The 27,500-nt window shown below is 42.7% G+C and overlaps 2 non-coding genes and 2 pseudogenes across 2 annotated transcripts; 1 reads left to right on the top strand and 3 right to left on the bottom strand.

The window, feature by feature from the left end:
• The window catches only part of LOC141033982 (uncharacterized), a 43,922-nt pseudogene that overhangs the window by 13,658 nt on the left and 2,764 nt on the right, over positions 1 to 27,500 (top strand).
• LOC141033981 (NADH-ubiquinone oxidoreductase chain 4-like) overlaps positions 5,493 to 27,500 on the bottom strand; it is a 42,265-nt pseudogene continuing 20,257 nt past the window's right edge.
• Positions 10,078 to 10,164, bottom strand: TRNAS-GGA (transfer RNA serine (anticodon GGA)). Its single transcript has one exon. It is a non-coding gene; the product is annotated as a tRNA-Ser (tRNA).
• Positions 21,025 to 21,097, bottom strand: TRNAK-UUU (transfer RNA lysine (anticodon UUU)). The gene has a single exon. It is a non-coding gene; the product is annotated as a tRNA-Lys (tRNA).

Genomic DNA, 27,500 nt, shown 5'->3' with positions numbered 1-27,500 from the left:
CACCGTCGGGGCATAAGCGCCCTCTTGCTACCCATATGCAAGGCGCCGTCTTAGCCTTGCCTTCCCAGGATCGCTCCCACACCTGTCACGTTCGTGATCGGCCTCCTCAACTGTGTATCGATCGAAAGGCAGGGCGGCAGAGCCCCCAACCGACGGGAGTAGTTACGTCCAGTATGTCCCCCCTCGATTCCCGACATGCTATGATACCCCAGGGTGGGTAGGAGCGGGTCGAGTCCGTATCACCGCGGAACAACTGCAGCGTCCGGATCTGATCTATCTACTCGGCAATTCATCCGGTGACTTCACGGTCGCCAAAGAAGCCCCAAGAAGCATCAAACATTTCCGATGAGATCCATGGAGCTATTCTGAGATAGCAAGCACTAGCTCCCAGTGCGACTTCATAAAAAGCAATCAAAGATAAGATCGAAGAAAATGAAACGCACGTGGTGGTCATTATAGCGGTTCCTTCAGATCCTAGAAAACGTCCGAAAAAACCGGCTACGGAACTACCGAGCAAAGGCAAAAAGACAATAAGTAGATACATAAGATCGAGTCTCTTAAAAAAAAATCAGACAATGTTCAAGCGGCCTGTCATTGAGACAAAAACGTGTTAAGCATATAAGCACTTTCGACTTGATTTGCAGTGGTCAGTTACGCAAGACGGGAAGAGAGTTTCCTTCTTCAGAGTCCTTTTATCCCAATATTAAGGATAATGTGTGGGCCTTTACTGAAAGAAGATGGTTGATCCCCTTGCCGACTCATTCCATCCTCCCCCCGGTGGGTCGTCCTCTTATTCACTCTCGCGAGCAAAGAAGAAGAGAGACAGCATTCAAGCCAGCAATGGACTGAGGTATGAGACGATAAAGGTAAAGAGAAGGGGCCGTCGTTGGTGCATAACAGATCTTTCCTATCTACGATCTTTCTCGGTGCATAAGCGAGGCTTCGCGGTCGAAGTACCACATAAGCAATAAAGCCAATAGACCTTGAATAGCCTGTACGAAATAACTTGTGAAGAGGATTTACTAGAGTCTAAAAATCTTGTACGCAAGTTGGCACAGCGCTTTCAATCAATCTCGCTCATCTGGTCTGCCCGGTCAAATCAGCGATCATGCCCCCCTTATTCTAGCGGAGGAACAGCTTCATCAGATTCATTCCCTTGCTAATCCGCCTTCAAGCCTTGTTCCTTCTTCCGCTTCATCTATCGTAAAATTCTATATGCCACAAATAGAAGTAGAAAGAAATCCTAGCAGTCATTGAGATTGAATCCAGAGGAAGAAGCAGCTCCCCGAAGGAATCCTTCTAACTACCACCTACCTACCTCCCGCTTTTGTTCGGACAAGGCGAGTTTCCTAAGATTCACCCACCGCGGATACACTAAGCGTTCTTCCCGTTGGTAAATCTGATTCTTGCAAATCAACATCAGACTTAGAAGCTTCATGGGGTCTGGTCTCGCCATTTGGCAATTTAAGCCAAACAAAATACAGTACAGAGGTTATAACCAATACACAAGCAGGCGTGAACCAGTCAGAAATTAGAATGGAGAAGTAGACACAGAAGAGGAGGTGTTGGGACAGTATCGATAGCCGCCTTTTCACTTATTGCTAGGAGTGATTGTGAGAGAATACATAACATAGGTGAAAGCCAAAAGGCATATATGACCCGCTCAGCCCAATGGAAGTGATTTGAAACTGACGTTTCTTTAGAATTCGATTAAGAATAAGAACATAGACCGGCTTCTAGAAAAAGAGACGTGCCCTCTTCTCTATCTGTAGATTCAGCAGCAACATGCTGGTTCCTTTTGTCATAATACCTAACGGCTGTGGGCAGAATGAATGAAAAAGCAGATGAAAGACACTATACATACCAATAGAATGAGAAATATAGAATAAAGCTAGGTGACGTCACGGCATTTGAGAACCAATTGCTTCTTTTGCTTTTCACCAACCTTCATGTACAATCTTATTTCGTATTGGAGTACAGCCTATCGTAGGCCCAGCAAAGGCAAGACGGAAAGCAAGCATTAAGTGAAGAAGCAAGGTCCAAACAAAGTAGTGAAAGATTGACATTGAAAAGCTTCTCCATGTCTATATCTGTCCGATGGACCAAGTTCAAAGGAAACGGCTTCTCTACTGCATCAAAAAACCAATCCAAGCCTGAAAAGGAGAGTTGCGGTTAACGATTCCTATAAATTGAGAAAGAAGCATGTTATTCATGCCCAAGGATAACGTAGATGGAACCAGTTCTCTAACCTTCTTTTTGTAGCAGATACTGCATAAAGTTTACCTGCCTTGTAAGGCTTTTGTAGGATTAATCAAATTTTCTTTTTATCGTTCTATCTCAGAGTATCCATTCATTCGATCTTGCTATCCGCTCTCAATTGAATCCCTTCTCTGTTGTCGACAGGTGTGTCCGCATCAGGACCAGAATCACGGTCTAGTACCTCCGTACTCGAATACCTCCTACTTTATTAATTAGGAAGTGAAGTAGGGAAGTGTTTCCTATTCAAAGTACAGTGCCTTTGGTACATTGGTGCATTGGGGATTTCCAGGTAGCAAGTCGGTTGAGTGAGGGCTCCATCCATAACAGATATAGCTAGCGCACAGGATCTCCCTTCTGCGAACAAAAGGACAAAAGAGCCGGGTCGGGCGTTGATTCGCCGTTGCTATCAGTCGGTCTACTCGTGCCTGCTGCTTACTTTCTCGATCGTTTATTATTCTCGAATAGAAGATGATAAGATGCATACCCCCTCCTCATTAACTATGTTACTTATTTCCTCACAGCCTCTTGATGCAAAAAACCTATTCTTTCAAGGAAAAGACCTTTATAATTCAGTGTAGTTTTTCACTGACTATTCTAGTGTAGTTTGACTCAAGTATACGTTTTCTGAAGTCTCAGATTGCATGCATTTCTTAAACAGTATTGCACACTACTAACTAAAAAACTAGTACTTTACTGACAGGAAGTTAATAAGTATATAATATGCAAACAATCCCTCGCTTGGTAGTTTCCTTTCTTTCCTACCACGCAATCAATCTCTTGCTTACTTAAAACTCTAGTTTTGTCGGACAACCTTGCTTCTTTCTTATAGCAAAGTGCTGAATCCATAAGCTTTCGTCGGAGCCTGCCACCAATCAGTCTAAATTAGTTACTTAATTCCTTAACTACCTAGCTTGCAGAGAATAAAGTAGGCTTTGGCTGAGATACGTAAAGGAGGAATAGTCAACTATACTCCGAATGTGCTTTGAGCAGACAGATATGTAGGTTGCTAGGAAGGAGGTAAGCGCTTGTCTTTCTGATGTCAAGAAGTAAGAAGAGGTAAAACTCCTAAAAAACAACTTGATCTATGTTGAAAGTTTATGTCAGCAAGCAAAGAGATTGCCTAGGGCGAAAGAAAATAAAAAAGATAATAAGAAAATAAGTGTTTCAAGCCTAAGCAAAAGATAGAATGTTGTATTGCCATAACCTATGTACTTAAGCGAACTAGCGAAGAAAGGCGAAGAATGGCTTTGTTCAAGCCCAAGTCAAAATCTATCTCTGATAAAGCATTCAATCTTTCATCTTTATATTCATTATCTGCAAGTTTCGAGTCCTTCTTTGACTTTCTCCTTCCGGCACTTTTTAGTCATAGTAAAGATGTGCTGTAAGGATCAAGAGTGTACCTTATTTGTTTTAAATTCTGCTTCGCTTTCATCAGCCTTATTATGGGTTTGCCTGAGGGCTGCCTTATATTCGATATACTCCCCTCCCTTTAATATTATTCTATTTAATGCAAGAGTAAGGATAGACGTCTTATTCTTCAGTGTTGAGATAGAATGACTGTAGACCCTCTTCTCTCTTTTAGTTAGCCTTACTTATTCCAATTCCTAATCTATACCATAAAGCAAAGCCCTTTTTGCGCAAGGTTCTCTCCTACGTATACAATTCTCACTGATGGGAGTAATATGCCAGTAACTATAGAAGACTTTATTATTATTCTAAATAGGCGGCAATAGGTCCATCGAGATAAAGTATGACTAATAAGTAGTAATATAGCTAGTTGCTATACATAGACTTGAAGTCAGGGCTTACTCATCCTAATCTTCTCTTTACTACTTAGTTAAGTTTAGTTAAGTTATAGGATCAGAACGATATTTTCTTTGATTGCCGTTATAGGAAGTGAGCAAGCAAGCTAGACACGAAAACTCAGGATAGACGCGCTGCTCTTCTAGCTTTGGTTGGAAATAGAAAAGCAAGTTATAGGGCCCATGCTGCATTCCCTCAAATAGCAGTCTTTTTTTTATGTCTAAAGAAAAGTTGCCTATTAATAAGCAGTCTTCCCTCTTTCATAAGGCTCTAACTTGCGTAAGGAATCAAGGAGCTACAGGAGTATACCGCCGAGTACTTACTATCTTGGATAGCTTTTTGCCTTGCAAAGAGCATAGATTCAACTTCAATATATGTAGCTAACTCTCTATTGCTTTATTGCAATCCGCTCCGCGCCACTTACTCGGGACTATATAGTTCTGTCTTTAGACTTATACTCTTCCTTCTCTCGTTTACTCAGACAGATGAGACTTTCCTTCTGCTTGGCCGCCTACTGTTCTAGCTCTCCGATGTTCCTTGCCCGTAAACTACTACTGCACTTCACTTTCCTGTCTAAATGTAACCTACCTATGTCTACCACTTCCCTGGTCTCCTTCTTTTGTTTCTGGTACTCTTTTATTGCCGTTTGAAACTGCTAATTCCACCATTCGTCCCGTCATCCCTTAGTGTGTCGTTAATGTGTATATATGAAAACCTATGGGCTAAAGTAATGCCACCCAAGGAAGAGATTCCACTCCCAATGGTATCGAACAGGCTTCTATGATGGACTGAACAGAACTTTGAGGAAACTACCTAAGAAAATGAAAAATCAAAAAGAAAAAATGAAAAACTTTACGTTGCCGGTTTTAGCAAAACTTAGGGAGAAGACAGCGGAGGAAATTAGGTGAAGTACTCCAGATACAAAGTACGGAAAAGTATCTAGAACTTCTCCCCCTGGCCCTACTCCCCAACCTAGAGTAGCTAAGTGTGGAAGTCAAATAAACCCTTGTTCATACATGGACTTTTCTGGTACGAAATGGGCCACTTCAAATAGGTTCATTGCTCCGGCCCAGAATACGATTAATCCGGCATGGGCTACGTGAGCTCCAAGTAGTTTACCGGAAAAATTGATAAGTCTGGCATTCCCAGCCCACCAAGTAAAGCCGGTGGTTTCTTGGTCACGACCAGCTAAAACGAAAGTTCCATTAAAGAGCGTTTCCACGTGGTAGAACCTACTAAGGGAATATAATATTTTCATGAGGCTGATCCTGAGCTGCCATCCACGCACGAATACCCTCGTTTAAAAGAATCTTTTTTGTGTAGAAAGTCTAAAATGCAGGATCTTTCGCTGCACGGATTTCCTGGGAAACGAAGTCATAGGCACGTAGGTTCAGAGCCAGGCCAACTACGCCAATAGCACTCATCCATAAACCGGTGACGGGTACAAATAGCATAAAGAAATGTAGCCAACGTTTATTAAAAAAAAGCAACACCAAAGATTTGGGACCAAAAGCGGTTAGCAGTGACCATTGAATAAGTTTCTTCAGCTTGAGTTGGGTTAAACGGAAGGCACTAAAAAGAAAGAAACAGCCTTGACTTATTCCTATCTTCGGTAGACTGAACAAAAAAAAATATCGATTCGAAACCACTGTGACACAAAACACCTCTCTTCCGGGTCAAAAGATATGAAACCCAGCTCTTTTTTTCAGTTATTTATTTCATTTTTATATGCTATTTCTGAGTGAACTCCAAATTGGTTCATAGAGATAATACTTGGAAAAGGAAGCTCTGCTAAAAGCAAAATCGCAAATAAGTTCAAACATCAAAGGTACCTGTCTACATCTACCTACCCGAAGCTACTAAAACATCATCAAGACTTGAAAGCGAGGAGATACCAAGTAATGTGACATGTCGATACACACAAGAAAGCGCCATCCATCCCTCGAACTGAGTGAGGTGACACCTTTTTGACTATTTCGATGTAGTGAGATTGCGATTGAACAAACAAGAGGGTCTGGTATTGGATCCACAAAAGTTCCTACGATAATGAATGGGGTCGGTTTAGTAGATCTACAACCTCACATTTTGCTATATTTCACTTGGGCGAAATGAGGCTGCTTTCGCAAAAGATACGCAGCGTAATGCCTTATCCAAATGGTATTCCTTGTCGAAACCCCGACTGGGGAGAAGCTAAAATGCTAACTATCACTATTTTTCCTACAATCTCTTGAATTGAAAAACAAACTATGGGAAATTGGGTCAGGCTGAAAGAAAGAGGGGAGAAAGTCACGCTCAGCATGGGCAACCTATGATACGTTTTCTCCATGTGAAAGAGCTCAATGAAGAGGCCACGGGACGAGCCCATTCCTGACGAGTGATTTAGAAAGGAGTGAACGAACTACAGAATGTAGCGAGCCGCCCGCGCCTTGGTGACCTAACCACTTGAAAAGCAACAATCTTTTATTTGACTTAGTCACAAGACGAGTAAGTACCATTCGAAACAAGGTACCATTCGAAACCAGAGCCGCCTGCACTTCTTAGCTTGTTCCGCCGCAGAAAAGGCTACTCTACCTACGCACCCATGCAAAGAAGCAGAAAAGGCTACTGTCCCATGCAAAGAAATATATATCGATATCGGCAATGCTTCAAGAACTCAACATACATGCGCCATAGTGCCAATGATCTCCTTTACCAACTGTTCTGCCCGTTGCTAGTGTTAAGCTTCCACATTCACTCCCAGGCCGCTGATGAGACCGTCACTTTGCTATTCAATTACCTAGAAAGAAGGCGCGTGCGTCAATGTTTTGATTGAGTGAATGATCCATCAATAAGATCAAGCTGGAAGGTCTGTCTTGAGTTCAGTTTCTGTCAACGATGAAAGAAAGTAAATGAAGTCTATTCTCAAATCAAGTCAACAAGTCAATATGTATGTGTCTCTATTCTAAGAAAAAGAAGAAGGCACCACCACCGAGAACTGACTCCACAACCGAGAAGCGTGTCAGCCTTCCTTATTCAATCAACTCTAATTTAGTACAAGTACGATCAAGAAAAGTAAGAAGTTGAACCAGAGTCACTATTATTATTAGTAGTATAGTCAGTTGTATATGTACCTGCACGAATCTTTCAAGTAAGTCATTAGCCATAAAGTCCAAATAGAGTAAGGAGTAAGTGCATCGACGTCTAAGGGTGTAGATCAGGACTCATTGATTTCAGATTCCGCTTTGAAGAAGAGATTCTTGTTCAATATGGTTGTTTTTGGCTGAGTGTTGAAGAAGCTACGAGTTTGCAAACAAGAAGGTAGAAAGCGGAAGTATGATCAAGACAAAGTGGTAAGGATTGGGTTGACCTTGCCTTAAGCCTCCCGAGTAGCCCTTCAGTTCCCAGGTAGTGTAGAAAAAGAAGACAGTTCCCAGGTGGTGTAGAAAAAGAAGAAGCCATTGGACTACCTTCTCAGGAAAACCAGTGGCAGATCACTTGAAAACAATCACAGCGAACCCTCCCTCAAACGATCTACTTTGAATCACGAATTAGCGTATGAAAAGCGGCGATCTTTCTCTATTTCTTCCTCTTCCACCAAAACAAACAAGTTGTTTTCGGGCGCATGCTTCCCCTTCTCAGTCTCTTTCGCACTGTTTGTTCACTCTGATCTGAGCCCTCATCCCTGGATGTCAGTAGCTGTTTCTTCTTCGACGAGCTCGACTCAGATATATCTTCCGCCCGGGTGGCACAAGCAAAGAGAGATTGCGCTCTCTTTTCCGAGAGATTCTTTCCAAACTTGTCAAGTAGATGACTGGCTGGATAGCGAGTACTACTTTATTCGCGGTACTAACCTCCCCTCAAGTCCCAGGAAGAGAGAAAGGATACCATATTACAAGTAGGTGGTTGCTTAGAGCTTATGGCTAAGAATGCCACCCGCCTTACACACACTCGGATGAAATCATCCTACGTAAGAAGACAAAAGGGATAAGAAGAAAGCTTCGGGTCTAATGGAGCAGCTTGATCGCTAGCTTCGACCTCCCCATTTCTACTTACGTTACTATGGATCAAGCATTATTACAGGAATCTCGGGCGAACCAGAAGGGACATCGTTCGAGCTTTAGTTAAGCGACTCATAAGAGGATCAATGGGCCTTCCCTTCTCCCTCCGTATGGATACAAAGATGGACATATTAGCAGCTTAACGTATCTCACGACTATCTTGGCTCATACTACCACCTCCAATAATCCCTTTGGTTGAGGCATCGAATGGCGAACCCCGACCAAAGGGAGTGCATTCCTTTTCATTCGATTTCAAGTAGATACCAAACTTGAACTACGTCTTTAACTGATTGTATTAGAAGCTGCCCTATCAAGAACCACCCTGTAGAAGCATCTCAACCACCTCACTCGAATAATCATATAAAAAGAGAAAACATAGTCCATCTATAAGAAGAGGCGTCTACTCCTCCATTCTCTCGCTAAGGCATTGGTTTCAAAGTGCATTTCAGATCGATAAGCTCAGAGTTGGGCTGTTTCTTGTATCTGATGGAGCATGAGGTTGGTTCAGCCCTCAAGTGGTGTAATAGCGGCTTTCGTACCAACAATCTTTTCCTTTCGCCAGAGGGAAATAATTCATTTAGAGTTTTTTATACGAGCTACGCATGACCTTTATTTATCTATCCAGATGGGAGAGATTAAGGGAAACATTGCTTTTCATATTCTATTATAGGTCATCGCTGGGAGTAAGGAATCTAGTTAGTTAGATGCTTAACCCAATCCACCAACTCGTGCGTGCATTTTCTTCTTTGTTTGGTTTTCGGGACCCCACGTACTAGTGATGGTGGAAAAAAGTGAAGTGAGGCTACTGCAGTCACAGCCCTCTCAGCACCTCTATCAATCGATGATTCAGCATCGCAAGAGTCATGTTTTAGCTGCCCTTCATAACGTCCCGCTGCCCGATACAAGGCCAAAAGCAGATCACCTCTTACTTAGTGCCAATTCTTTCAAAACTAGCCTAGCTTTTCACTCGTGCGTAGGTTCCAGAGGCATCTTCCATTCATTTCGATTTAGGTCTGGAATTCCAATAAGAAAATGGGATAAGGTCAAGAAGTATCAGGTTTTTTCTTTCTTTTTTTGTATAGGTACCGGTACGATTAGGAAGCGTTTCCAACTCAGCTCTACCGTCATAGGTATGCCGAGTTGTTTATTATGCTCCAGTATCTCTCGGGCTATAGCCATCCTATCCGAGAGGTTTCTCTCATTCAATCTTTTTACATATGCTAACTGTCTAAACAAAACAACCCCCAAAACGCTAAAAATCAGACAAAGGAGAAAACAAAAGGGATAGGGATGGGCGGTTACGGTATGCGTGAGAACTTCCGATAAATTGGTACAAGTAGCTCCCATCGGAAAATGCCATCTTTTTCAGCTCTGCTCCCGAAAAGAGAAAGGAAAGGAGACTGATCTTGACGTCGGCGTTGGTTTTTCCAACGAAAAACAAGAACATTCTTTCCCGAAAAGGCATTCATTCATTGTTCGTTCTGTGCCAGGAACCAGATTTGAACTGGTGACACGAGGATTTTCAATCCTCTGCTCTACCAACTGAGCTATCCTGACTATTTATTGTGCATCATCCTAGTAGAGTACTTGTATCTATGTCAATTAAAGGGACTAAAAAAGAAAAAAGTATTCTCAAATTGGACTTAGTAAATATCAGGATAATGATATGGATTGTGAATGACTTACTTAATAATAGGGATTACTTGCCTATACTATAATATGTTCATTTGTATGAATGGGATAAGATCCAAAGAAGTCAGTTCGGATCCGTTTGTGAAAGAGTAGAATAAGAAAGATAGTGAATCTTGTTTGAACCATTAATGAAAAATAGAGGTTGGTACAATAGTTAGGAAGTAAAATGGGCTTTTTATTGGGGATAGAGGGACTTGACTTGAACCCTCACGATTTAGAAAGTCGACGGATTTTCCTCTTACTAGAAATTTCATTGTGGTCGGTAACGTTGGTGAATTAACAGAAACGGAAAGAGAGGGATTCGAACCCTCGGTAAACAAAAGCCTACATAGCAGTTCCAATGCTACGCCTTGAACCACTCGGCCATCTCTCCTACATAATCTTATTATTGACCAGAAACTGAGTGAATAGCGAGTTTTCGTATCACTAAAGTACAGGTACAACCGATCACAGGTTCCATAGGGAGTTTGACTTCCTTTCCAATTTCATATTTCTCAACAACAACTTCTCTCATCCCCACGGATCTATTCAAAATTCTGGAATCGTCCCATGTTTCTATTTCGATTGTATGGCGTGGCGTATACACGTTATGCAAACAGAACGTATGGTTACTTTACTCTATTTTCTCATGGCTTGTTAAACCTTTCTTTTTTCTTTTTGGATCATAACCAAATAAAAACTTCTCGAGTTATCAGAATCCATAGTCAAATTCAGTCCTTGGTTATTCAAGTTAGATGAAATAGTAATAGTTTGGCTCACATTGGTATACTACGAAATCCAATCTGATTCAAATATTGAATATCTCTCCTTGTCGGGACAATTTAAGCAGAATAAAATATCTATTATCGATTTTTTAGAATCGAATTAGTCTGTTTTTTTGCTATTTCGTACTGTATAATTCCTTTGTTTATGGGATCATTTTCCCCGAGGGTTTCCAATCAATGGGGGCGTAGTATAGGTAGTTAGAGAGTGTAGGCTCCCCTAGCTTGAATTCTTTTTACCCATTCTTTGAGAGTGATAGGTTTGATTTTTCCGTACCGTAATAGAAGAGCTCAGAAGAAAGACCTAATTATATAAAAACACGACCATTCAAGCTAAAGATCAGAGGATCCGTAATAGGACTCTCATAGACTTGCCGGGAAATAGAAAATTTGGAATCGGCTTTTCTTTTGCGCTAAAAAAAACTTGAGGCCTTTTCCCTTATTATATGGCATATCCATACTTTAATAACCTAGTGCCTGATCGATTGAAAGCAATATTTACTGTCAGATAGAGAGATGCTGATAGGAAAAAGGATGGTATTTACTTATTCTCAAGAATATATAGAAAGGGAAAAGCTTAATAGCCACTATTGATCCCCTGAACAGAGCACATGATTCGGGATCAGGTGCGATGTGAAGAGGTAGCCTAGCCTTTTATGAGAGTCAATTGGGAAGTGGAAAGGCAAAACCATTAGTTTAAGTTCCCGGCTTTAGTCCTCTGTGAAGTTCAGTCAACCATTTGAGTCAATTTTGAGTAAATAGTAAGACTTCGGATCGCACCATTCATAATGTTGCATCTCAATACTTGGCATCTTTTTCCCACTGCTGGCTCATAAATTCGCCTTGGTTTCACCGGAATTCGTTTATTTCGTTCATTAATTCGTTCTGATAGCTACGCAGAGGTCTTTCCTTACGACTCCCGTGCTTAATACGAAAAGCGGTTCTTGTGTGAAAAGTGCCAACTGACTATCTCCTTATTTTCTGATTGTTCTTCCGATAGGAATATTCCCTTGATCAGCTAACCTGGCCCAAGCATAACAATAGTGCATTTCCCCTTGATGGTACGATTTACATATCTTCTACCTCTGCTACTTCTGTTCAGGAAGGTTAGTTTAGGCACTCCATCCCTGAGGGCTGCATCAGCTTATCTTTCTAGAAATCCCAGCTATAAGCTAGATCGGTATAAATAGGGCATTAAGCAGCAATAACAGAGATAGCATCCATGAGTTTTTTAATCCATCCTTTAGCATCGCCTGACTCGGACAAGGTGTTTCCTTCCTTCGCAATACCCGGCCAGGGCAATGTAGCTATCCCAATAAGATATGAAAGCTGGGCCACACCTGAGCAAGGAACTTATACATAGAAGTAACAGTAAATGTGCAAGATTTGGACCACTGCCATTTCCTTAAACCATCAATCAACAAATTGAAATAGAGATATCGGTATCTTCCAATCTGCCACAAGGATCTAGTCGCCAGTATCTTTGCCTTCTTCCCAACTTATCCCAGCATTCCTTGTAAGCGTTGCTATCACTATTTCTCCCTCCGGTGGCCTTGAGGCGTCTCGATCAATCGGTGTATCCGCCACAGGACACACCTCCTTCTCTCAACCATCCGAACAAGAAGATTTTAGCACTAACCCTCCTGCAGCTTTCTTTCCGACCGAAGTACCGCTTTTCTTTGCACTACTTTCGAACCGTATCAGGAACAAGAGCTTATGCGTTGCTTTCTTTTCGCAGTACCCGCCCCCAGGGGTCATTACTTGATGAAGAGTGCTTCCCCTTTGAGCACCTTATCTTGGCCATCAATATAATTAATCCATCCTGCCTGTCTAGATATTGCTGTTAATACACAGGTTGATTGTATGACTATGGCATAGTGAGTTCTGGCTCCTAGCTGACATACTGAATACAGCATCGAAGCGGGTCTATCTTATTCCGATGTAACGATTCCATTGAATATTGTGATAGCATCCTTGATTTCAGCTAGCTATTCTCAGTGATATGCTTGCTCCTCTTGGATTTCATTCCATGATAAGTATGTATTGGAAGTTGGAATGCCTAAAGTATTGGTGCATTAGGGTCCTCTTAAGCCTTGTTTCCTTCTTGATCTTACCTTTCCGTTGCTATCACTCGCTCTAGCCTCTCCTGGCCAGAGCTCCCTCTATCAACAACACCCTCACGCGATTGATTCCCTGGATAAGTATGGCTCATATAAGGTATCCTGATCATAGTAATTGTATCATATCTCCTTCTCCTATTGATCTTACCATCCCTCGAGTCCAAGTCTCGGGATGGCGCTTATTAAGGTCCTGTTTCCCCTTGACAGGATCTTCCAGTTCTGGTATCCCTGAAGAGCATTTCCTAGTATGTATTTACTAACCTTAAACGATAGGAGCCGTATTTAGATAGATATCCTATAAATCTATTGATTTTCATTAGCTTGTAAATTCCTTGTGTGAAATAACTCAGAAATTCATTGTGCTAAACTTGTATCTATGCAGTACTGTTTAATGTGGAAGAAGTGTTTTTGTTACTAACAACATAGAAACCATGATACCAGTGCATAAGCATGAAAAACTCACTTTGTGATCAGATTGATCAAGGTTGTAGTCATTCGAATTTACTACTTCGTTAAATGATGGCTGTTTAAAGGTGTCTACCATAGTTTGTTTGGACAATGTCCTTAGTAATCAGGTATGTGACCTTCTTATAACCCACGACATCGGCATGATAGGTGTTAAATACATCCAGTGATGGTGGAGCTAAATCAGCAGGTTTTATATATGGATCCCAAGGTATATACTTATACCAGACAGTACAAAATAACCCTGCGTATACTAGAAAAGCAAAATAACCGTACACATACGACTTAGAATTCTCATCAGAAAATGGTATTACTACTTCAACCAACTTGTTTATGATTTCACGTTTCAAAAGGGATTTCAAACCAAGACCGCTATGTGAGAATCGCTGAATAACGTCAAAAGTATCCCTTAAGTAAATATTATCGATAAAAAACAAACCTAGCGAATCATTTATTTCTTTAAACTTATCAAATATATACATTTATATTGTCGCCAGCCTACCTGAGCGTGGAACAAATATTTTATATATACATATTCCATAACTAGAGTTCCATAATTGTGAAACGTGGTATATGGTCGTACGCTAACTCCTATTTGAAAGTCGTGTGGCTCTCTAACAAACATGGAAAACAAACCTATCCTCGGCATCCAACTGTTATAAAAGAATGGAAGCACAATTGTTGTTGGACCTATAAACCCTATTATTTTGGCAATAAAACCATTTAGACCTCTTTGATCTAAATTGGTAAATGTTTTTCGATTTTTCACAAATCTATCAATAGGTGAATTCAAGTAGGAAGTCCAACCACTGTTGGAACTATCTCCACCGTTTGAACTACCACCACCCCATATAAAATGGTGGATTATACCATGATCGTCGTGCTTAGGTGCACTAGTTTTCACATTTGGATTTGTTCCATCATTAGTGGAACTAGAACCATCATTAGGGTTAGGGGAAGTAGAAGTAGATGCATCATTACTGCCACTAGATGCATCATTGTTGATAGGTTCTTTAGCTCCTTCCTCATCCGTTATATCTTTTTTCTTGGATTTCTTATTATTGTGGAGTTTTTTATCATCATCTTTTTCCCCGTCTCTATTGTATAACGAATTAAGTATCTTCTTAATGGATTGAAAGAATTTCTTCATGATAACAGTATTTTCTATTACTCTCTTATTGGTGGATTTCCTCCGCTTAATTTCGAAATTTACCCAGCCTTTTGAGTACTAGGATCTCCCCCTTATCCTAGCAGATCGGTACCCAGACCATATCCTTGGGCAGCTCGGATGTATCTATCTTTTCGTTCAGATCACATCATCTCGAGCGCGGAATCTTATTAGTGGATCAGAAGACTATGGTGACCCGTAGATCTTCAGATGTTGATTTGCAGAGCAGGGCCGGAATGCGGGGATTGCATTCTTCGAAAAGTATCATATCTTCTTTCCCTAGGGAGAAAGCAGAAACCAGAAACGAGTGGAGGTTCGATCTCTCACCCAAAGCAATTGGGGCTGGTGGAATCTTCCCCTATAGACTCCGAAAAATCATCGTGTACCTTTCCCCTATAGACTCCGAAAAAGCAGCGTGTACCTTTCCCTAAATCCTTCTCCCGTGCATGCTATTCTCGTGTTCCGTGATTAGAAAAGACCTGTTTCTTGTTTTCTTTGAGGTAATAAACGAGCTGTATCCCGCTTTGCCTATCTTGATGTGGAATCTATCGTTGAGCACCCATGAATGCAGGTAGAAGGTGTTTTTTCTTAACTCTTTCCAGGCCTCAGCTTGATTGGACTTCGTCAGCTCTTGTCGTTCAGCTTCCTCTCTCCTCTCTCATCTTGTCTCTCCGTAGACGGCGTTAAAAAGTAAACAGACTTAAAGCAAAGTAGGTTCGATCCTTGTGTTCTATTATATGAAGTAGAAGAAGAAAGAGCCGGGGGGATGGTCTTGGCACCCATGGGTTAATGGTGAAAGCGCTCAAGGAAATAGGGAATGGAATATTCAAATCGATCAGAAGTGCTATGCTTTATGTAATCAGGCTGAAGGCTAACATCTCGCGAGTAGGCCGAGCTAGGATAAGAATTCCAATCAAAAAAGAAGTATGAATTGGGCCCAAAATCACTACTTTACTACCTATGTCGCGTGTCGCGCCACCTAGTACGATAGACTTTTTGCGGGAAAAGAGCTGGTTTTGCCCCAACTTGGACCCAGGGAAACCAAAGAAGAGCTAGTTTCGCCCTGTTTAGTTAGCGGTGGATGAGCTGATTTCTTTTCACTCCTGTTTCAGAGATACAAAACAAAAGTAAAGTGTAGAACGCAATGTTTGAGCTCCAGGCTTTTACGATTCTTCCGATTGACTTCTCTTCTCTGCTCCTAGCTCCGAATGCCAGTATGTAGAGAAGTGATGGAAAGGGTTGTGCTCTTTCATTTGAGAAACTTCCAACCAAAATAGGAATGTTAGAACAGAATATTTAGATACAGGTCCCTTATGAATACTGTACTGAGTAAGATTCATTGAAGAAATGCTTCTCCGAAGCAATAAGTTTGTGGCACAAGCATAGTCTTCTGCTAACCTAGCCTTTCCCATCTTTCTATTAAAACGAATGTAGCTAACGTGAACTAAAAGCAAGCTCTTGTTCGAGGAAGTAGAAATTGTTAGTTGTTGCTAGCTTGAACTGAGTTGTTCCTGTTGGTGCTAGGGTTGCCAAGGGAGTTGTAGCGAGATGCTGCTAATGCAGCTATTTCTGATGTCCGGACGATGCAGCGGAAGTGAAAAGAAAAAGATATGATGCTTAGACCGTTCAGACAGGGATGATGGATTTCTAGATATAGGGTTTATTTGAATGTCTGGCCAAATGCTTACTTTCGTTATGCTTGTCCTGCAAAGCTGGATCTATGGTTCGGTTGCTTTGAATGTATGTTCCGCCTCTGACCCGGCCCTTACCTCTTTCTTGACTCGGTTTTTCGCAGGGGCATCGAATTCTTTTACAAAAGAAACGCCAGTTTCAAAAGGAATGGCACCGAAAGGTGTCAGATGATGATTGAACTGAACTATCTGAATCTGAAACCGCCGACCCGACTCGTGCTTTTTTGGACTCCGCTTTTGCAGGATCCTGTGAGGCATCGAATTCTTTGGCAAGTCTCTTCTTGCTAGTGTTGTACGCGTTTTATTCCTTCGCCCGACATGCTTTCGTGATAAAAGAATCATAGCAACATAGCGTGAGGTTCCATAGGTTGATGAGCCTGATCAGTCGTGTAAGCTATTTACTACAGCCGTCTTAGATGGCCCCAGGTATCCTCTTCGGCTTGATCTTTCCTTTGCTTCGATCGCCAACTTGCACTTCCTTATTCCACTATTGCGATATCTTTGTCCTGGACAAAGACCAAGAGCTGGTGCAGGTGAAAGAATAGCTTATGGGGCTGGAGTCAAAGGAGCTTTCATAGACATAGAAATCATAATAGAAAGAGCAGGCCTGCGAGCAGCGAGTGCCCTTTGTAAGTTGCGAGCCTGCCTTACCGCCCCCCCCCCCTTTCTTTTTTGAATTAGAAAGAAGGGGATGAATTAGAAAGAAAGAGATCAGGTTATTTATGATCGGAGAAAAGGAAGGGGCGTGGTTGATGTGTCACTGGGGAACCCGTAGGAAGGGGAGACGACCGGCCTCATTCACATCTGAAATCGCCAACATGAACACAAACGAAATCGTCTGAATTTCGTATAGAAAGACAAAAAAAAGGAAACAAGTAAAAAAGCGTGGTCCCCGGGGATAGGTACTTCGTCCGGCGCGGTATCATTGCTGAGCGATCGCTCGCTATCTGGAAATGGAGTGTTAGTTTCAAATAGAGATTGTGTGGGTGTGAAGTGTACTGAAGATCGAGGTTTTTCTTCTTACTAACTTTGTCAAAGAGGCTAAAAAAACAATAAATGACCAACGAAACTTCGAGTGAGTAGGATAAGGAGGAGTAGTCGGAGGATCTGAGAAGGGAATTAGAGAAAAAAGAGCAGCAGCTCAGTAATAACACCTAGGCTTTTGAATTAACTCTGCGATTTGGAAGACGGAGGAAATGAAAGTAGAAGAAGTTATCGAAACTCGGAACCACATGTTCAATCTTTTTTTAGCGGTTTCCCCAGAGATCTTTATCATTAACGCAACCTTCATTTTGCTCATTCATGGAGTTGTATTTAGTACCTCTAAGAAAGATGATTATCCACCGTTAGTTAGTAATGTGGGTTGGCTTGGATTACTTAGTGTTGCGCGCCTAGGAGGGCAGCGCGCTTGGGATGCGGAGGAGCTATTATCGCCCAGCTCCCTAACCTAATGCGGCCGGACCGCAGGGAACCTTAGCATGGGGGGACGTCCTAATCCTTTTGCCGCCGCAAGGCCGGCTAATCGTACGCAGCAGGAGCAAGGGAACTCCCCTGGTTCAGGAAGGCACATGAGTCCGAACGCTATTATGAATGTGCGACCGACACTACACTACGTAGGTACCTGTGCATGCAGGTGAGGCGTCGGTCGGTCCTAGAAACGGCGGCAGCTAGCGAGGAGTTAACGACCGGACGTGCTGCAACCTAGGGATCACCAGGCAGCTCTTTCGCTCTATAGGGATATCGGGGGGGGCATAGCACAATTCTTCTTGGAGGAGGGTTTTGGTTTGCCCAGGTGACTGATCCTGCCATAATATACTCCCGCCAATTCTATTGCACCGGCAACCGAAGTCGAACATACATACGACGATCTTCATGCGTGAAGGGACGGGAGGAAAGAAAGGGCGGTAGATGATAATGCGAAAGGGCGCCGCGTCTGGCTTGATAGTAAAGCCAAAGAAAGACGCCCCAAGACAAGATACAACTGTTGGGAAGGGGACATGATCAATAGAACCTGGCTGGATCCGGGCTGGGATAGTGGCGCCCATTCCTAACCAGTTCTGAAAAGGTTCGCTCATGCTGGAGGTACTAACCACTTAGTGATCGGTCCGCTAGTTCACGCAAATCCGAAGAAGTTATCACGGACGAGCCACATGCAGGGAAACTTGCACGTGTGGTTCTGGCCGGGCTTTCCTTCGGTATCTAATAACCTTGCTTCTGCTCGCCGCTGGCGCACCTCTCCTAACTATTGCCCATTTATTCTGGAATAATTTTTTTAGGAGGGACAATTTTACATATTTCTGCCAAATCCTTCTATTATTAAGTACGGCTGGTACCATTTCGATGTGTTTCGATTTTTTCGAAAAAGAGAGGTTTGATGCTTCTGAATTCATTGTATTAATTCCACTTCCTACTCGCAGTATGCTCTTAATGATCCCGGCTCATGATTTAATTGCCATGTATTTAGCTATTGAGCTTCAAAGTTTATGTTTTTATGTGATCGCAGCATCAAAAAGAAAGTCTGAATTTTCCACGGAAGCCGGCTCAAAATATTTGATCTTAGGTGCATTTCCCTCTGGAATATTATTGTTCGGGTGCGACCGGACTACTACCGATCAATTTTTTGGAACTTATTTATAGACTTGTAGAGACCCTCTACGTAGTTGTAATTCTAGGGCAATCGATCCACTTTCCCCATAGCCCTAAGGCTGTGTCTCGATCTCCTACGCGCGAAAGATAAGATACGGGAGACGGGGTCCTATGGTATGGGTCTTCGACCCTTGGTCTAATTCCACGACGGAGAGTCGGCGTGGCGTAAAGTGAAGATTGGGGGGAATAGAGCGAAATCCCCGTCTGGGGTATTCCGAAGGTGTAACCTAGGCAACGAAAAAGGGGCCCGATACTTCAACTAAAGGAGCGACCTGTTGGTTCACCAAACCCCGACCCAGTGTCACACGTTCTCCAGGTCCGAAGGGATCCAGTGCCCAACTACCGACTCCTCCCGGAATTGCGTTATCGGAGCCGAGCCAGGAATAGCCGTTAGTGGACACCTACCACTTTTCACCGGTTAGAGAGGCCCTCTTTAATACATTAAGAAAATATGTTCACAGGGGCCAGAAAGACTCGGTCATAGGAACTTAGACCACCTACGCGCTGGTAAACGAAAACCACCTCGACCGGATCTACCGAACGAAGAAGGCCGCCCCGTCGAAAGAATTAACACGCCAAAAGGGCCACCAGCTTTCCCCCAAAAAGGGGAGATCCGCTGCTTACTGCTCACGGAAACATCCGACCTTATGGTCAAGTCGTCCGCCTATCTTTCTGATTTCATTCGTTTTCCGATCGCATAAAAAGTCATGAGATCAAAAAAGAAATGTGAGAATGTAGTTACAGATGTAAAAAAAGTCAATATCTCGTTCTCTTGGTCCATAGATGGGGCGTCCTATCCGATGGATGAATGAGGAGCCTCTGTCGAGTAGTGAAATGATAGGATTCTTCTTTTCGGTTAAACCGAAACACAAGTCGGCGATTCAAGCCAAGAGTGCGGGCACCTTAAGAGCGGTCAAAGCTAGAAGCTATATCATGACTGCTGGAACGAAAGACCCGATGAGTATTTTCGTACCACCTTCCAATCTTCTTAGTCAATTGTGTACTTTTCCACTAGGCGAGACATAAGTTATCGGAATCCGGGGCCTGTTTTTCCCTATTTCCCAAGGGGAATGTCAAATTGTGTGGTTTCACAGTCTTATGAGACAGAAAGTTTTGGAAAATGGAGCTGCCGTTTTCACTACTTTGGTCCCTAGCGATATTGTTGCTTAAACTAACATGGAAAGTGGGTTCAATCACTTTAAAGTGCCCTCTCAAGTGTCATCTCATAATGGTAATCTCCTTATGGTATAGTAATTTGGCTTAGAATAAGAAACCTATCTCTTCCCCCTAATGGCTTTTCACTACCCCTTGCGGGAATGCGTATCGTTGCTGCATCGCCACCGTATTCCTGACTTGCTTTTCCGAACTGCTTGTTTTCTCGGGGCTGCAGTCCAGTTGCTTAGTGGTTTGCTTCTCGGTCTACCCAATCAAGGTTAGACCTCGCTCTATCAACCATTGCTTTAAATAGTATCATGTTATTTCATCTTTCATTGATACCATCATTACAATCGAGGGCCTACAATCCATGGAAATCCCTATTCCGATCACTGGGAAAGAAGAGCAAGTAAGTAATGAATGAATGAATGAATTTAGATGGTATATAAACATCTCCCCATGAAGGGAAGGTGCTATAGTATCTAACTAAGAAAAAAAGTAGGTTGTGAAATGATAGGAAATATGCCATGCAGAAAATCAAGGAAATATTTCCTGGATTTTCGGATGACCCGGCTTATCTTTGCAGTTATCCTTATTTAGCAGAATCTAGTGAGTGTTCCATTAAAAGGAAAGAGAGCTATTCGTTGTAGGATTGATCCAGACAACCCAACCTAAGTCACCTATTGCGCCTAACCTAAGTATAGTGCCAGTGGTCGGCGAGGAGAAGTTCATTCCTGTAGAGAAGAGAGGGGATCCTATTTCCTTTCCCCCTTTCCCAGTATGGCAACCTTATCTTCCAGCATGAAAGTTGGTATCAGAATGAAACAATCCAATCCATACTTGTGGAGTGCTCAGTTCAGTTCCTGATTTATCTCAAGCCTAAACCGGAAAAGGAAACCTATTACCCGGGGTCCCCCCTTTCGGCTATCTCATCTGCTGTTCCTCGACTCTCAGGAAGGTAAGATCATCAATCAATAGTAGGCTGCTGCTCTGTGCAGTTAAAGATGGGATCCAACCTGTTCTGTTTGCTTGTTTCCTATAATCTGTGCTCGATTCCATATTTCTGTATCCTTCGATTCCCGGGACAGATCTGATCTCCTTTATACTTACCTCAAACAACGAGCGAAGTCGAGATGTTGATGAGAAAGGGGCTTTTCTCAAGGCCAAAGAGTGCTCTTTGAAGGCTACTATGCATCCTTACGAATACAAGAGTGGTTTTTTTTGTTTTGGGTATAGCAGGACTTGAACCTGCGACCATTAGGTTAAAAGCCCAATGCTCTACCAACTGAGCTATACACCCGATTTTACAAGAAGGCTTGGTGCGGAAAAGAAAAGAGGGCGGCCTGGCCCCTTTTCTTCTTATCATATCACAAGGGCGCGGCTCTGTATGGTATAGTACTGTGGAGCAAGTCTGGGAGTCCTTTCCACTCATTGAGGATTCTATCTAAAAAAGAAGGTCAACGGGGGAGACTACAGTAGCTCGAACTCAGACTATCTACGAAAAAGGTAAAGTCGTCTTTCCTAGGGTTCGACCGAAAGGAGCTGTGTTCTATGGTTTGACGTTGTGGAGGTCCAGCACTCTTCTAAACGAAGAAAGAGGGGATTCGCGCTACCTCCTACTCCTACAGAAGATCGATTGGCGCGAACTTCCGATCGATTCCTTATTCATTGTTGCCGACCCTTACATCATCATAAAGAGAATCAAGATATCCCAAGAACCCAGCTAGGGATGAATGACTAGCGCTCAAGAACAAGCAAGGGATGAGCGCACGGGAGCGGCGTTGCTTGTTGCTTTATTATCACATTAGAGAAGCGGAACCTCCAAGCTCAGACATCTCGAACTCAGAAACTACCCTTCTATCCCACCCTGCTCCTCCGGCATCGGAAGCAGAACTACCTGACCGAAGGAGATAGACAGGAAGGGAAGACGGTCATACAAAGGCCGAATAAAGCTCTCTTGAAGCTGCATCTGAATAGACCTAGAGTCACTCAGTACATACGAACCCTTGAATAAATAAGAATTGAGAAGTATGAAATGTGGGCATCATAACAAAAAAAGAAAAAGACCGAACCAGTAAGACTAATGTCTACTTATTTATACCTTTGAGAGGTCCACTTAGACTATTCTGATTTTCTCTTTAGCTACGTAGGTTATATAAGATTCAATTCAATCTAACAAGCGGACTGGACTACCTTCGGCTACTACAAGATATTTAGAAACCTAAGAAGCTGAGCCTACTTTACGCACTTAAGGCAGCAGCAGATGATGAAGAAATGGGCGGTAGATGATAATGAGAAAGGGCGCCCCTTGGCATTTCCTGTGGGGGAGTCTGATTGATCCAATCACGACGAATGATGTCAACCCCCTCTTTTGCGCCTAACTTGACTCTGATTCTCCCACTATGAGAGCTGATCCAGGGGCTAGTTCGGCTACAGAATGGAATTTACGAAAGCCCCCCGTCTTTCCGACTCAATGTATTGCCCTTTGGGACCAGGATCTGACGAGGAAGTGAGAGAGGGGACACCAAACATAGGTGCGTACCATTGCCCCAATCCAATGGACTATGTCATACAGGGAGGAACCCTTGGAGGTTGGGACAGAAAGAAAGCAGGTTTTGCTTCTGCTTCCTTCGAGCTACCAAACTCTTTCGTCAGGTGTGGGTCAAGTTCCCTCATTATTGCTTGACTTCCCCTTTGGGGCACGAAAAGATGGACTAGGACTTAAGTAAGGGAGAGGACAACCCCTGTTTCTGGCTTACCTTCAACGAGTGAGTGCTATTCCCATTCCTTACTTTGATCCGACCCTGTTCCCCGACCAGTTTGCTTGCTCACTAGAAGAGTCAAGCGAGAGCAGCTAGTTTAGAAGGAAAAGGACACCTGGGGCTATTCGGCCTCACTTGTCGGAGACTGAACTACCGCTCGCTTACTTGCTGATCAAGGAGGTCATTTCCACTTACTCTAAGCATAGAAGGAAGAAGATTGAAAAACTAACAAACAAATTGTCTTCAGCCCTACTTACTTATAGGCTGACTTGGCCCAGGAAACAAGGTTCTATTAGGCTTGCAGGGCTTAAAAAAGAATGAGCTAGATCGCAGGTATTTGGATACGAGGTAGTAGCGGGGTCTAGTCGAAGCGGTGCGCAAAGTGTACAAAGGCGAGTCTCACGGGCAGCGGCACGTGAGGGGTCTCCCGAACTTCATGGAAGACGCAGTTAGGGAGTTGGAAGATGCACTTTGGACTCCTGCACCAGTAAGAATGGAACTGGAATAAAAAGTCGGGGTAGCTAGTCACTCCGTTACTGAGGAAAGAGAGGATGGCATTTCCATAAGTAGACTCTCCTTCTTACTGAATCCTTATCCTGCCCTCTCTACTCGGGAACAATTCATTCTTAACTCGTACATAAGTTCCGGGCGTCGACAAGAGAGTTAGCGATCTACAGCTGGTTCGGTGGACTGGTGGTGACACGGGCGGGCCCTCTACTTTATTTGCCGAATCCAATCGATCATGGGCGGCCCTCTTCGTTCACAGTCTTTCTTTCCTTTCGAATCCAATTGTTCCAATCTGACCAAATAGCAATTCATTGAAATCATTCGGGTCACCTCTTTTTTAAGCACTTGACCAAGCCTATTTCTATAGAAAAGGACAGGAATCTATTGACTTTGAGTCTGTCTCCTACTACGAAATTGGAACTGAACACAGGATGGCAATAGTGAGAAAAAAAATCCCCTCGTACTACGTCATTATTTATTCGATTTTCCCTGGTAAGTGCTCCAGATGCAGTTGCTTTAGTTGACGTAGTGAGTGGAACCTAATTATCTGTTTCCTTGAATACCAGAGTTGCCTTTTGTAGATGAGAAAGCCAACAATTTTGCAAGGAGTTGATAATTGCACTTGAAGTAGTAAGTTTAAAGACAGTTGAAACTTAATGGCACCGTTTAACCAAGCACTCTTGTAGCTTCGGAAACTCCGTGTTCAGATCGGTGAGGCAAGAGACGAATTCATCGTCAGTTACCTCCACGATATCCAAAATACCCTCAAGACCATGAAGACAGATAATGAGAGTCAGGTTCAAACAATTCCAGGATTGTAAATACCATAACAGCAAAGTAGAATGCACCAAATTTGTCCTATTACCGGTTCCAGGAAGAGCACACCAAATGAAAGAAACTATTACTCAAAAAGCGAATCACATCTCGATCCACAAACTGCCAAAAGCCTTTGTTATTCCATTCCCAGTGGAACGTCAACCTGTTTAACAACAATTTTCTAAGAAACTTGCTGAATTCTAAATGAAACAACCTTATTTTCAAGTGACAGGCAATATCCATTTCAACCAATTATTAAAGATAAAAGGGCTAACTGCACAGCTAATTGAATTCCTTTTCGAGGTTGAGTTCATCTTGAAACCGCATTTGCTTCCTAATTAAACTGAGAAAAAATAAGAATATTAAAAGAAAGACTCCACAGAACATGAATGAATTCAGGTACATCACATCAGGCTGATATGTGCCGGTATCATACCTGTTTCAAGATTCTGGCTAAGCCCTTCTTGTTGCCACATATCCAGTTTCTTCTAAGGTTTCTGGAATTGCTCAAGTTCCTGCTCAACGCTTCTTGTCTAGCTCCAGTCTAGCACTTGTACCAGTCGCCTACCAGATCACGGCTTTGCTCCAATTCTACTCTCCAATTATGCAATCCTCTCCAAAATTGGGGCTTTTCTTCACTTCAGCACTTCCCCTCGCAGTGGATTCCACTAGGTTCTTAACCTCTTCCCAATTCTTAAACTGAAACCTGCGATGTCTAATCCAACTCGGCACCTAACCAGCTTGTCAGCATTGTAAGTTTGCCTCAACATTCCCCCTAGAAATACAAAAATAATGTAAATCTACTTTCATTTATTTATTAGGGATGAGACTTTCTTTTTCTTTTTCTATTTTCTAGAATAAGTATGCTCTGGAGTAAAAGGATTCGAACCTTTGCATGCCGGTACCAAAAACCGATGCCTTACCACTTGGCTATACTCCAAACGGGGGGAAGGCTCGATGAAAACGAGCTGGGATATAGATTTTTCAGAAGGAAGAGTTAGTTACCCTCGGTCTTCCTTCTTTCCCGGGAATCAAGGAAGTAGTAGCGGGACAGTCCTTTATTTCCCCCTTTAGACCAACTACAACAAGCTCGCTCCTTAGGTTAGCTCTCTGCTCTACCTATTTGTTTGCAATGCCTTGCTTATCAAAATAGGCCTTTCTGTAACCTGACCTTACGCTGAAAAACTGCACTTGTTGGCTCTGCGTCCACTGAAACTTATGAAAAAGAAATGTTATTCTATCGATATCTTCAAGAGTTCCCTAACCCCCTGACTGAGAGTGCTATGATGGGCTATTGAAGTTCGTCCCTGCGGCACGGTGGGGCAGTGCAAATCCTTTCATTAATGAAGTTCCGCCCTGACACTCCCATTATTGGCTTCCTTCCCTGGGGACCGCTCGGGCGAAGGCAGAGCATGGAATGATCGTAGGGGCATCCTTCCTAGGTGGAAAAGACGTGTGTGACTAAAACCAGGAGGAGAAATCCATTTTCAAATGGCGACAGAAAGAAAGGAATCACGAAATAGAAGAAAAAGTGCACTGTGCTGGCAAATGTGGAGAATAGCCATCCATCTTTCATCAATGAAATTGTTCCGTATGGGTAGCAAATACACATATCAGAAGAGCCAACCCGAAAGCACTTGCTTCAAAGAAGCAGCAGTTACCAAGAAATTCCTGTTTCAAGTCAGTATATCTCGATAGAACCAATTCCAATCCAGGTAGTGTGAACAGAGGATGTGGAAGTTCTGTTTCCTTGCCTTGTCAAGCATTTCATCTGACACTCTATCTATACTATAGCTAGATCAATTCCTATTCTTTCTTCCAGGCGACTTTACTCCAAAGAATTTTTCCTTCTTATCTTGACTCGATCTCACGAAATTGGATTGATTGGCACACCGCGCATCTGGCATTCGCTTCTCCTATCTATCTCTTCCAACTAAGCTGATCACTGGAAAATATGAAATCCTGCAAGCAATCATTCCAGAGCCAACTACGAAGATACCTGGTCTTCCACTCTGTTCACTGGAGGAAAGACAAGAAAGTAAACAATTCTTCAAAGGAATTGGCTCTACCGGAACAGAGGAATTGGCTCGCTCCTTCGCTCGCTGGGTAAGCATAGAATGCACACCAGTCTGGTATCAAAGCGTATCTACTTGAAAAGGAGACTACTTGAACAGATGAAATGGAAGGAAGAAATGAAAGTTCGATCTACCAACGTAGAGTCCGCCCCTCCCAGGAAGAAGAAATTTGCTACTTTGGCTCATCAGTTGGTAAGTCTGTCTATGAAGTTCAGTGCCCAGAAAAGAGAAAAAAAGACCAAAACAAGCTTTTTCAAGCTCTACAAGTCCTATATATATAGTGTTCCACTAGATAGCCGTGTTAAACTAGTCCAGTCTTGCCGAGTGGCCTTATCTTCTGGTTACCTGGTCCGGTACTTCTACTTCGAGAGTGAGTTAGTAAACAGGATCAACTTTATGATCCATTTTGAGAAATTGCAATCACAGAATCAGAACGAGTGGGTCTAGAGTCCATCCTCACACAGTTGAAATGCTGCTTCTCCCTTCTCCTTTCCAAAAGAAAGTGGATCTCATAGCCTCTGACAATTCGAAAAGTAGGTCTCAGTCTCATTTTCAGATGCAATTTTCCACCGGAAAGAGAATCCCATATTCTTTAAGCCAAGCCGCCAATCCTAGGGTCAATGCGGAACAGGAAACCATTGCTATTTGAGCAGTTAGAGAATCGAAATTCCACTCATTTAGAAATCGATCGGCGAATGCCAGAGGAAGGATAAGGGGAGCCTACACCAACGTAGTCTTAGCCCTAGAACACATGGAGCTTGGAGCACTGATAATAAGTCTGTCTGATTTTCAAGGAGTTTATGAACAATCACCACATCCATATTGAGGAGAAAGCTCACTCAGGCTACTGAACTTGTAAATACAGTTGCGCTCATGATAGGGATTCCGTTTATGGCGTGAGGTGAAGTTAGAAGCATACCTGGATATATACTCATAGTGGCTTCCATACCTATCTCCGGTAGAACTAACAAAATAGAAACCTATGACTAGTAGACTCATACGAAAACTTGAAAGATCTATTTCATTAGAAGAGAAAGTTCACTAATCTATGGCCTAGAAAGCCAAAAGAAATGATCAGTCCAATGACAGAAGGACAGAAGCGCGTTCCCTTCGTCCTCAATGTGCGTCCACAGCTTACTCGAGTGCTTGAGATATTCATTTGGTTTAAGGCACCTTCATCGTAGGAAGGAAAAAACCCGGATCCCCGGGCGGATCATTCCCTCTAACAAGCTAAACAAGAGTCCAGGAGCGAGAGAGGAAAATCCAAAGTGCAAATAACATAATATGAAAAAAGAAAAAAGTTCTATTGAGTTGTTGAAAAAAAAAAAGGCACTTTAGAAGCGAAAGTAGGCTATTCTCGTAAAGGAATATCGTAACGGGCGACTAGGTAATATAGAAGGCCGACCCACCCGAATCTCTTGGTGGCCTTTCCCTCGGCTTCCATCACAGAAGATGTCAGCAATAGCAATCCTTCAGTCAATAGAATCAGTAACTATACTACTTAAATAGTGAAATACCAACCAACACATAAAGCAATAACCAG

Source organism: Aegilops tauschii, unplaced genomic scaffold (genome assembly GCF_002575655.3).
Source record: "Aegilops tauschii subsp. strangulata cultivar AL8/78 unplaced genomic scaffold, Aet v6.0 ptg000734l_obj, whole genome shotgun sequence".
Taxonomy (NCBI): Eukaryota; Viridiplantae; Streptophyta; class Magnoliopsida; order Poales; family Poaceae; genus Aegilops; species Aegilops tauschii.
The sequence above is the reverse complement of the archived record's forward strand: the minus strand, read 5'-3'. Positions and strand labels throughout refer to the sequence as shown.